Below are 12,931 nucleotides of genomic sequence, written 5' to 3' on the forward strand. Positions count from 1 at the left end.
AGGCAATTAGATTAGTCAGGCATGACTTGCCCTTGGTGAATCCATGCTGACTGTTCCTGATCACTTTCCTCTCCTCTAAGTGCTTCAGAACTGATTCCTTGAGGACCTGCTCCATGATTTTTCCAGGGACTGAGATGAGGCTGACTGGCCTGTAGTTCCCCGGATCCTCCTCCTTCCCTTTTTTTAAAGATGGGCACTACATTAGCCTTTTTCCAGTCGTCCGGGACCTCCCCTGATCGCCATGAGTTTTCAAAGATAATGGCCAATGGCTCTGCAATCACATCCTCCAACTCCTTTAGCACTCTCGGATGCAGTGCATCCGGCCCCATGGACTTTGTGCTCATCCAGCTTTTCTAAATAGTCCCAAATCACTTCTTTCTCCACGGAGGGCTGGTCACCTCCTCCCCATGCTGTGCTGCCCAGTGCAGTAGTCTGGGAGCTGACCTGGTTCGTGAAGACAGATGCAAAAAAAGCATTGAGTACATTAGCTTTTTCCACATCCTTTGTCACTCGGTTGCCTCCCTCATTCAGTAAGGGGCCCACACTTTCCTTGACTTTCTTCTTGTTGCTAACATACCTGAAGAAACCCTTCTTGTCACTCTTAACATCTCTTGCTAGCTGCAACTCCAAGTGTGATTTGGCCTTCCTGATTTCACTCCTGCATGCCCAAGCAATATTTTTATACTCTTCCCTGGTCATTTGTCCAACCTTCCACTTCTTGTAAGCTTCTTTTTTGTGTTTAAGATCAGCAAGGATTTCACTTTTAAGCCAAGCAGATCGCCTGCCATATTTACTATTCTTTCTACACATCGGGATGGTTTGTTCCTGTAACCTCAATAAGGATTCTTTAAAATACAGTCAGCTCTCCTGGACTCTTTTCCCCCTCATATCAGCAATGGAAGTTATTAAATTAACACTCCAAAGGTTGCATCTTCTAATAAGTGCTGTCAGACATTATTTGTAAAAGAAAAATAGATCAAAATACATTGTTTTTCCTTTGGCCAACTCAGCCCAGCATAAGAAAAACCTATTAATGTACATCATCAAGCCATGTAAGTCAATATTGCACCCACATAATAGAAGGTAAATAGATTATTTTGTTTTACCACGCTGAAAGCTTTCATGGAATAAAACTAAATATTAATAGATTCATTCTCGTGGAACAAAAGTGACAAATCATTAGCTGAAGAAAGCTGGCTTCCAGCCCACATTCTATAGGGGCAGGAGGAAAGAGCAGTAACTGGGCTGTTAACATCTACAAAAAGGCCAATATTTGTATATAATTTATTTAGATGAAGTGTGCAGAATGTTTTTATTTGTTCTACATCTCGCTGTCTCACCTCTCTGTGAACTCCCCAAACCCAGATCTACTCCAAATGCTGCTGCTCCCCCCCTTCTGCACACTTCCCTCCAACGTGTTTGCTTTGGCAACTTTCATGTTCTTACAAACAGTTCTTCCAACGATATCAATCACTCTTGCACCCAAAGAGAAATACTGTACACTCAATGCGATGACAAAATGAAACATGTTTGAAGCAAACCATGTGTTCTAGTGTGCCAGGGATTATATTATTTGCTCGAGGAACATGTTCAGAATATTTTAGGCTTCTGTTATTCCTGTGATTGTAAATTTTATTATCTGCGTTTGGAATTTATGATTTAGAAGACAACACAAATACCTTTTTATAGTGGGATAATTTCTAAATGTGAAGGTATTGCATGGGGGAAATTTATTGGAAAATAGCATTTTCTTTTCTAATGCTCTTTGTCTTCGGATTCTTACAAAAATTAAGGCAAGTGCTTCTGAATCCTGGCAGAAGCTTGTGGGTGAAGGTTTGATTTAAAACTCCTTTTCACTTTCAAATCTTGGGTGAAATGGGCAACCAGGGTAAAATTGAGAAGCTAGTGGGCTCATCAATGCAAGGACACCCTTCTGTGCACCTATCATGCCAGACTTCCGAGGGGGATTCCAACTTTTACACAGTGGTAATAGCTCCGGCTCTCCCATCTCTCCTACAGCCTGCAGGAGAAGAAACAAGGCTGTAGGGGCAGATTGTCAGACACCATCAGCTGAGGATTTGCCCCCATAGTATATGGACTCAGGTCACAGCATGGCTCATTACTTATGGCTTAAGGAGTGCAGCTGCCTTCCTCAGAAGAGGGTTATCTCTGGACGTTTGGATGATGGCGGAGGAGCTAGCTTATGATGTGTTGGATTCGACCAAATTTTATGGTACAAAAAGCCATCAATGAATTTTCAAACCAGCTTTGGAGTCCCTTAGCCGAGCAGAGGATTCCTGAAGGTTCTGTGTGGAAGATAGGAAAGAGCTAGTGATATTCAGTGAAACGCTGTCTATGGTCTTTTCACTCTCTCCTTGGCTTGTGCAGGTGGCAGAGGGCGGACGTATCTGATGCTGCATCCACCTCCAGCATTTGTTCCGCACGTCAGTGGAAAGCCACTTTGGAGAATGGTGGGAAGTGGCAATGCAATGCATTTATAGGCACCATTTATGCTCTTATGGCCACAGCACCTTGGCTTTGTCTCAATACTCTTCTTCCCTATGGTGAATTTTCTATGGAAAATTGGTGTGAACTTCAACTCCCATCCAGGAGATCACATATTGCATAAGGACTAGAATCCCGGTGAACTAAGCTTAACGAGCTCTTGTCTCTCCGTTTGTTCTGGACTGAAATAAGATATTCTGGAATTGTCTGTGCATCCCAGAAAATTAGAAAGTGGGACCGCACTTGTGTAAACCTCTCACGCTCTTGGCATTCTTCCCTTTGTAGACCTCAAGGAGACTTGCATGATGTTGCCAGTTGTACACCTCGCTCACATTTTGAGGCTACATTTGGTAGCTGTAGTCTCTGAAGTGGAAAGGAATAATCTGTCTGTGTAACTTAGAATTCATGAATTACATATCTAATGTCCATTTGTTCTGTTTGATATAGTGAGATATGATTAAAATCCTTGATTTTTTTTTTTTTCTTTTTTTGCAGGCATGTTTCCAAAACATGGTCTGTGATGGACAAGTATAATACCCTTCCTACATGGAGAAAGACTCAGCCCATTAAAGAAGAGGGTCACTCTGTTCATTTTTATCAGTTTATCCCCAAATCAGTTTATTAGTGACCATTATGATTTTATGTTATTTCTTTGTATTACCTTCGCTCCCAGGAGCCATGTTCCTGGACCAGGATCCCACTGTGTTAGGCGTTGTATAAACACAGACCAAAACCTGTTGTTCTCTCTATATTCAAACCTTAACTTCTTGAGTAGGCTATTGTCACCAAAGCCTCTCTAAAATGTTGGTTGCCCTTTTTATAACACAGTATGACAGAAAACAGCTGAAGAGAACATGGTTTATCAAGATCCCAATAAGATATGATGTAGTGTTTACATATTGTGTCGCTAGGTGTAATTCAGTATCTAGCAAAACTTGCAATATGTTAGAGTATTCAACTTGTTTCTGTCATAAGATCTTTCTGTTTCAGGATCTCTCTCTCTCAGGATCTCTTTCTGCCTTTTGCCAAGGTTGATCGGGTCTTTTAGTCTGGAATTCTGATTGGGCCTTGGAGAGATGTGATGGGGAGAGAGAGAGAGACCTTCTCTTGAGGAAGGAGGTCAAATGTAAATGTGTCTCCCATACTTTACAAGGACCTTTGTCAAAATCTCTATTTCATGTCAAGATTATTTTTTCTTAGTAACAAATGTTTTGCTCTTTCATCCTTTCTCTCTTTTTACACAATGACCAAAAAGCAGATGAGAGAACAGATATAAACAAATGAAGACTAACCCTTTAGACTGATCAGGTTTTAACTACTGACTCCATTTCATGAACCAGAGAAGTTGGTTCCCCTAGAAAGGGTGGGCAGGCTCTGTGTCTGTTTGTTTTTTAAATTACTATACATCTTATTATTCTGTTTCTATAATAATTTCCTATACAGTGATCGGAGCCTAGTCTGCCTTACCACAAGAGATTTTATGATTGGTTAACATGCAGAGAGAGTCTGTTCATTAGCCATAACAAGAGGAGGGCTTTGTCTTCCCACAGGAGACTTCACAATATCATAGGAAGTTTACTATTGGGTTTCATTATTATCTCATTTTTCGATTTGGACACTGCTTTTTTGTATGAATTTTACTATGTCCCTGTGTGAATGACAATTCAGTGAATACAAGCATGGTTCTGGTTTGACCCTTCCTCTAGACTGTCTTCTGAACTTGTATGAGACAATACAGTGGGGTACTTCTGGGTCCACATGCTTTGTCACTTCTCCTAAACCCTGGTCTCAGTTACACTGGTGGAAATCTGCAGTAATTCCATTGAAATCGACAGAGTGACTTCAGATTTCCACCACTAGGGCTGAAGTCAGAATCTGGCCTCAAAGGGTGATGGCATATGAGGACCAAAATCCACACACGATGCACAGATAGGCTATATGTGTCTGCAGACCATATTCTGTGGCACGTTTGTTTTATTTTGATTTAGAAAAAAGTAATTTTATACTACTGAGTAATGCATTGCTGAAGTGTCCCTTGGCCAGTCAGATCTGCTTTCTATTGGGGCCAAGGAATGTAGGTCTTGTGTATTGGTGCATACTTCTGGTATTGGCCCATGCAGATATTGCTGTTACCATGTGGCAATGGGCCTGATTTTGATCTGGCTAACATCAGTTTTATACTTCAATGGAATTACTCTTTGAATTGAAGTAAATGAGCAGAATCAGACCCTGTGTCTCTTAAAGTGCAATTATAGTTTTGAAAGTGTCTGGAGGTGACGTCACAGGGTCCCATGTTTACTGTGTCTCTAGGTTTCCTTATCAAACTGACTGTGTTCAAAAGTGAAAAGAAGTTTCTGCTAATTGCCAGCTCTGCAAATTCAGCCTGAGTTCTGAAGGTCAACCTGTGATATTTCTGGCTCAGTAAACAAGATAATCAGTAATGAAGATTCCTCAATTAGAACTTAGTTAACAAATGTGTTGATGTATGAACCACATTCTCCTGTGGTTGTATTGAGTCTTTGATGTTAATAGAAGTAAAAGGTAGTACAAACTTGCTATTATCTTTAAAGTAATCAGATATGTCTCTGACAGGAATCGAAACTATTGAGTGAGTAGGTGTCCTAATTACACAGTCAGTTTTCTGATCCCAAACACGTTTAAAGAAAAGATCATACATTTCCACAGATCTACATTTTCAACTTGTATGAATCTCATCTGGCAAGTGGTTAGGTTATTCAGTGATCACTTCAAATGAAACAGCTCTGAGTCCAGTAGGTAAAGAAAATATGCTGTAGGCCATAGAAGCTGTGAAGAGTGCTTTAATGGTCTCTGCTGAAAGTGTGGTTATGGTGAGAAAAGAGATTGGAAAAAATGGTACCTCAGCAAATCTATTTCCTGCCTGAATTTAGAGTAAATACCTTTAGTTTTCTGACAAAAATAGGTTGATTGTATATCTCCTGTTGGCATTGTAGAAACAAAACAGGAAGATTATTTTTTGGCTTGGGCATTGATATTTCACCATCTAGTCTGCGGTGAATATTTAATATTCAGTAAGTTATAATATGGGCTTGGTAGAGTTGTTTTAGCAGTGAAGTTTGCAGATAGGCTTTCTCAATTTGTTCCTCTTCAGGAGGTATCAGTACAATCAACAAGGTTATAAAAATGATGTAAACTGCCTAGCAGCCCTCTTTAGCTCCTGTCCAGTTGGTGGAAGTGAGAAATAGCTTTTATTACATGCAAAACAGTCCAAAAAATGCTTCAGAGGAAAGGAAACAAAAAACAAAACACAAAACAAAAATGACAAAAAGAAAGTGAACGAAACACCTGCCTTCGAAAGCAAACACTTTTGTGAGCCACTGTCTTGTGACCTAAAGGGAGGCAGAGAAAGGTTCAGATCTCCTCAAGCAGTGCCCTTAGGAAAGCTGGCCTAGGCCAATGGGGGCCTAAGGGGAGCCCAGCACCCTGAAGGGTGTCAGGCCTGCTTCCCCAGTTCATCACCAGCATTGTTAATTCTGTTTGCAGAATCTTTATAACCGATGATGATGATGAAGAAGGCAGAAAGAGCCTGATCTCTGCCGGAGTCAAAACCAGCCAGAGCCAATAAGTTCAATAACCAACAATTTGACAGAATCCTATGGCCTCAAGGTATTTTTGGCAGTAGTCTAGATGACCCTTTGATATTCTTTAGGTATTGGTTGATTCTTTGTGATCCTTTACATAAGGAATGTTTTAAATAATGTAATAAATTGAAATGAGCATCCAGCAAAGGAGGGGTTGGAGACCAAGCTTTTCAAAAGCAAGGCAGGTAAAAGATTTAAGAGGATAAGTGTTCGGTATGTTTTCTAAATGAGGCTTCTTCTAAGGTAGACCACAAAAGTGGAGGAACCTAAAATCACCAGGTCTTTTCTTTTCTTTTAAATCTCGTCTATGGTTTTTTAATTAAAAATATTCCCGTTTGTAGATGACCATGAGCGTATTTTAACACCCCTTTAAACACTTAAAGCCAAATAACTATACATGCCATTATGTTTGTTTGTTTCCAAGCCAGCGGCTGAGCAGAGAGAGTAAATGCATGCTTTGCCTCTCAACCAACACTCGCGCAGTCTCCTTTGCTTTCGGGAACATATGGTTATGGGACAGTGAAATGTGCTGGAAAATGCCCAGAGAGATGTGCTTGTGAATGTTCATTTCGAGTCCCAGAGAAACATCTCACGAATGATTGATCTCCGGAGTGATGGCAGAATAATCCCAACCACATTTGGTTTTATAACACAATTAATACTGCAGCCTATATTGTTTAAGGGGAAGGCGAAAGCCAAACCAAAAGCTCGTGAAAATAAATACTCATCAGCAAATATTTTGATTAGTTAAAATGCTTTAAGGACCTAACTTTTAAAAAGAAAATAATAATGCTCAGAAAGGAGCGGAGGGTCCCATAAACTGCCCCACAGGCCAACTGTGAGCGAGAGAGAAAGAAGCCGCCAGTGATTAGTCCGCCCTGGTGTGAGACCCTAGGAATAGACTCATAAAGTTTTATTTGCTATTATGTCATTTAGTGGCTCGCGTGATGTTTCAATCCCCCCATTCAGTTAAAGGGTATGAAAGGGCGTGGATTAAAACCAGCCCCCTGACCACCTCTCACTCTGCCGAAGGAGATAGAGATCTCATTGTTTTATGGCTGAGAGCGCTTTCCACGTGCGTCTATTAGAGAACTGACGTTTGCACTGGCTTGCTCCTGGGTGTGTTCGGGGAGAAGTCTAACGACTGCACCTCCTGCGACAATATTGTCTAGCACTAAACTACATCTTCCCGACCACGCTGCTTGTATCGGCATGCGAGCGTTGCTGTGCAGGTACTATGAACAACCCCGAGCGTGCTCAGCTTTCTGGTCTGCGGGGCAGGAGGCTGGAAACCTTAAATGTCTAAAGCTGCCACAGCTCACAAACTGAAACCTTTATAAACTGATTTCCCTTAAACTCTTTATTAACTACCCCTAAGGACCATTACTGCTGCTTCTGCTCTTGCACGGCGGTGGTCTGGCTCCTCCACGAAGCACACATGCTAAACAGATTAACATGCTTTGGCTGACCCACACTTCACAAACCAGGGATAGAGTTTCTACAGCTCCATGTGGAAATTAACCTATATGTAGCAATGGTCAGCTGCGAAGAGGGAGTTCCAGCTCAGACCAGGCAATCTAAACAACCCAATGTGCTCCGTTACTCTTGGCCTTTCCCTCCCCTGCTCATGACTAAATATTTATTAAAAAGAAGCGATTTCCCCTCTTTTGCTGGGGTTGGGCATGTATCTGGAAGAGCTTTATTTGTAAGTGCTTTTGGGACAACTCAGAGCTCTTTGCAGAATGAATAAAGCCTTGGCTGAATGGCTTGTTAAATCCTCTTGAAGGCCAGTTTAGATGTAAAGTACAGGTCTGGGACTGTTTGTATGGCATTAAAACTTTCAACCTCATTACTTTGTCTCCCCCCTCTCTGCCCCTCCTCGCCCTTCAGTTAAAAGTAAAAGCACGCTGAGGGGGAGCTCCTTGCAGACCAAGGCAAAGCCAGTGTTTGGGATATTAACCCGTGCCGACCGCGTCCTACGCTGTAAGTTTAGGAGTTCGAGTCCCCCTTTTCCTCCCCCAATTTAAACTCTGCATTTTTAGAGGAGGGTAGCAGCAAATGAAAGTCACTGTTGGCTTGTGTCATGAAGGGCTGTCATGGTAATAAACACACAGTGTCTCCTCCAGGAATTCCTAATCCTCCCTGTGTGGCTCTAGCCCCGTGGATAATATCATTACAGGGCTAAACAAATAAACAGTGTCTCCAAATCAAGCAGGAGGCACTGGGGACTACAATTCCTCTCTGCAAAGAAGATACAAGTAAATTTACACTCATGACTTGGAGTCAGTCCAGTAGCTATGAATAGCTGCTCAGTTCTGTAGCGCTGGCTCTGAGCTGGGAAACAGCGCTGACCCTCCTGCTCTGTGTTTGCTGTAATCAATGTGAGCTATTCAGGGCTGTGTTTTCCTTACTATCCTCCGCTGGGAACATCAAGGACCAGGAACACTTTTATGAACCCAGGCTCAGCGAAGACGCTTTTAGTACAAAGTTAGCGTATTAAACCCACTGACATGAATGAAAGGTTAACCTACTTCTGCCAAGCAGGAGTGGAGCGTTATCATGCCATTTCCCGTTCTTGCCTCTGCATCGGGTTTGACAAACGCTTCCTGAAATCCACAGCCCCGCTCTTTCTAAACCTGTTAACAACGGGCACACACGCGACTTCAGCGGCACTCAAGAAGATCCACCATAACCAGACATTTAATAACAACCCGTCCATTCTGGTGTCGTGAAGTATGGGAAGGGCTGGGGGGTTACGTCCTCCCCCGCAACAAAAACGTCAGGAATCAGACGTATCTGTTTGCAATGGCATTAAAAAGTTCCACGACCCTGGATATTTAAAAAAAAAAAAATCCGCACCAAATTATACATTTTATTTCAGTGCGTTGGTGTTCTATGTATTTGTTAAAGATGTTTTTAAAGCACCTGAAACTTCTGCTTTCAGGGATGGATGTCATATTTTTTTTGGCTTTCTTGTCCGAAAATTACCTCCGCCAGGACTCGGTTGAAATGTGATTTCTGCCGCTGAGAATGGTTATGGCTATTTAGCTGCATTTAAAACCCTTTGATGTTCGTACAAACACGGATTAAAGGTTTACACTTTCGACGTAGCTTAATTTTCCCTCTCTCCAATCACTAAAAGCCCGACAGAGTAATTAAATATTGTTTTTATACGTGTGAAGATTATTGATTGAAGTGGAAAATCCAATGTCATACAACGCACCTAATCTACTGCCTGTCTGAGAATAGATAAAGTCGTAACATTTATGATAAACCCTGGGCAGGGTGGCCTCTTGTGTGACACTGAGTTTGCTGAGAGGAAATAAAATCTGGAGCCAAGTTTGATTGTACAAATTGACACAGAATTTGACACATTACGCATGTTTGTTGCTAATCCTGCGATCACTTAATTATTTTGTTGGAAGTGGGAGGACAACAGAGACGTCATTCTGGCGAGGCTTTCTCTATGTCAGGACACGGTACCATGGTATATGGTTTTATTCAAACGTCTTAGGCTGACTCCGTGAAATCTCCCATTCCTCTTTCTAGGGCTATTCGTTATTCTATCTGCACCGAAACCACACGGATTCGCTGATTGTATTTGCCATAAGCTTTTCTGTATGTGAAAAGGTTTTCTATTTAAATCCGATTTCCTTGCCATCTTTCTAGTGTGAATCCAGCTGGACTACTCAGACTGAGCGACTGATCAGCCACAGTTCCTTTTCCATTGGTTTCCCTAATTGTTCAATCAAGTTAAAAAAAAAAAAAAAGGAACAAGAGGAGGGCCGGATCTCTCAGTCCGTAATGAGGCAACATTAAATCTGGTTTCACTGGTAGCTTTGCTTGGATCCGGGTTTGGAGGAGAAAACCTATTTGCTTCATTTTACGCTGCCGAATCCTTAAGGGAAAGCCGTACATTTTGGTGTTGCCTTATGTGTTGCAGGATTGTCATAGCTTCTGGGGTTGGAGGCTCCTTCGATCATAGATTTGTTAATGGACAATATTTTTGCGACCTCTACAAATCCTGCTCAGGTTGGTGTGTTAATCTGGATACACCGCAGGTCAATGAGCAACTGACCGCTGTGTGAGGTTGCGAATGTCACTTATTAGCGGTGTATAAAGACCAGCAGCATCACACAGCGCCTAAAATCATAACATTCAGCCCAAAGACCAAAGCGTGAACAGGAAACAAACTCCGTAGGTTTGTTAGGCAACTTACTTTTTAAAATGGCAACAGCAGGTTGAGTTTGGTATCATTTTAACTGGGCGATAATAGCAATCCAGCCAATCATTGCTATTCCCCCCCCCCCCCCCCCGCGCCACGATGCTATGGGCTGAATAATCTCACAGACCTCTCCCAGCCTAGCCCCTGGCACTTTCTGAGCCTGATGTTGCTGCTTTCCAAAGATGGCAAGAACCAGGAGGGACAAACCAGCAATAAATGAACAAATGTACCCGCTCACAATGCCGCTAAGCCGTCCCTGGCAAGGAATCCAGGGCTTGAGTCTGTTGCTATTCGAATCAAAGGGGATTGTGCCATCGATTTCAATGGGATAACTTGGATAGGCCCCTCTATGACAATCATCGTATTTAGATGACGTTCGCAAGAATTGGGTTAGTCTCCGATTCCAATTTTTAGGCACAATTTTAAGTTTCCTGCTGACAGACAGAGGGGGGAAGGATTGGGGGTGGGGGTAGGGTGCCCCAGTCAAGTTGTTTCTTCTATGAGATGAAATTCACAGTTGACAGGGCTTTCCAAAAATACATTGAACCTGAGGAAAAGGCACATTCACTTCTTGGTAAAAGTGACTCTGGGATCCCCTGTTCTATTAGCCCTTGTAACACAAACACCTTGGCGCAGGGGATTTGCCTGAAAAGCTTACAAGATCGCGTCCTTAGAAACTCCCGAAGAGAAGAATCAAATCTGCTTCCTCACTGACTGCAGACCTAGCACGCTGAGTTCATCTATTCGAAGCAGGGGCCAGCAATGCAAGCCCGAGGGAAAGGCTCAGAGACGAAATCGGATTCATTTCCTTAGTGAGCCGCGTTCGGAGAATAGGGTTATTTTCTTAGTACGTTTCCTTGTGATGCTCAAACCACAACAACAGTTTTAAGATCTACTTTGCCTTCCCCAGGCTGTGTCGCTGCCTGGCCCGATGTTAGTCTAGTCTAGTCTTAACGGGGGGCTTACACCTTCTACCTTCCTCAAGCACGTCTATTGACGCTGCCCGGTTGGCAGCAAAATCCAAGCGCTACTGGCTCCTACATCTCTTTTCCATTCATAACCCCCCGCAGCTGAGTCATTGACTCCGGCCTCCTTTCTGCTGGAATCAGAGGATGTGGCTGCTTTTACTGGCAAAATTGTAGCTACCTCAACGATGCGAAAATGCAGGGCGAGGTTTGGAGCTCAGCACAGGGTGGACTTTCTGGGTGAAAGGGCTCCTCTGTCAATCCCCCTCCTGAGACACTTAGGTTTAAGGAAATGTTTGCACTGCCCTGGAGGAAAAGTTGGCTGTGTGTTTTCCTTTTGTGTTTAGGCACTCTGGAAGGAATTCCTGGGGGCACAATTATCTCACATGTGGTGAGTCAGAAAAAGTCCAAAGAGACAGGTCATTTGGATGCGTCAGCCCAGCACAGGAAAGGGGGAAATCCATCTTGGCGAATAAAACAGACTCAGGGAGAGCTGGAAAACCAACTTGTAGTCAAAGGAGCAGGAAACTGACCCCAAGATAACAAGCAGTGGACCAGTTAAAGATACCAAGGTGGAGTTCTATTCTGCACAGGGGCCCAAAAGGGTCATTGGGGCTCTCAAGGGAAATGGATGAGGTGATGAAACTATACAGGGCAAAGTCACCCATACGTGCCTCAGGGTTTGTAGGAAAATATCTGTATAAAACCACAGAGAACTAAGAACTCAGCAGATTCATGGTAGGTACAATGGAGCTGTTTCACAGCAGCTGAAGATCTGGCCCTACATCTCTCAACTGTAACCTTCAGTCCTTTGAATGGAGAATATTGAGCATTCTGTGGAGCTGCAGGGAACAATTAATTAATCACCACAGCATCCTTCGGGTGGGGGTGGGGGGAGTAAAAATATCCCCATTTTACAGATGGTGAAGCTGAGGCTGAGAAGTCATGAGAAATTAGTCCAAATCCTCGCAGCTAGCAGGTGTCAGGATAAGAACGGAGTGTCCTGATCCTCACCAGCTTACTCCATCCTCCAGGGCATAGTGCCACCCATGAGAAACAAATGAAAAGCAGGGGTCTGTTGTTTCAATCCAATTTCTGAAAACCGCAGTAACTATACCAATGTCAATATTTACTACAGTAACTAACAAGGACGGATCTAATTCAATTCTAGAATGTCAATGTGATGCTGCCATCTTGCCCCATACACTGGGGGGACTGAACAGGGAAGCCCAGAATTTAAAAGGATGAATTGCTACAGCTTCAAAAAGCCAGCCTCTGTAATTAGGACCTGTAATAGACTCACGTCCTCTGTGGATTAGTTAGAGAGAGGGACAAAACACACTGACTATGGGCAACAACTTCTTGTTCATAAAACCAAACGACCACCCACATCAGTTACAACGGGAATGTTCCAGTAATCCCTGAGAAGAGTTGGGGGTGTAGATAACAGAAAAAAGTTGAAAGGTTGGTAACAGAAAATACAGGTGTAGGTGGGGAACAGGTGGACAGTTTATTGATTATAAGCAGCCCAGAGGCAGTTAAAATAAGATTTCCAGTCATTCTGGAGCAATCATCACGCCGAATCCTTACTCAAAAGCTCATTTTGTAAAGAAGAA

The 12,931-nt window shown here is 42.8% G+C and overlaps 1 long non-coding RNA gene across 2 annotated transcripts in view; it reads left to right on the forward strand.

Annotated features, from left to right (window-relative positions):
• Nucleotides 1–12,931, forward strand: part of LOC122466009 — a 75,769-nt gene that overhangs the window by 15,322 nt on the left and 47,516 nt on the right. Inside the window, exon 1 of one of the 2 annotated variants that reach the window (XR_006291198.1) lies at nucleotides 6,033–6,150. The exons of the other annotated variant lie outside the window; for it this stretch is intronic. This is a non-coding gene — a long non-coding RNA (uncharacterized LOC122466009). Of the gene's footprint in view, nucleotides 1–6,032; nucleotides 6,151–12,931 lie in introns of those variants that run through there. 2 annotated transcript variants of the gene reach the window in all.

The sequence above is a fragment of the Chelonia mydas genome, chromosome 5, assembly GCF_015237465.2.
Source record: "Chelonia mydas isolate rCheMyd1 chromosome 5, rCheMyd1.pri.v2, whole genome shotgun sequence".
NCBI lineage: Eukaryota > Metazoa > Chordata > Testudines > Cheloniidae > Chelonia > Chelonia mydas.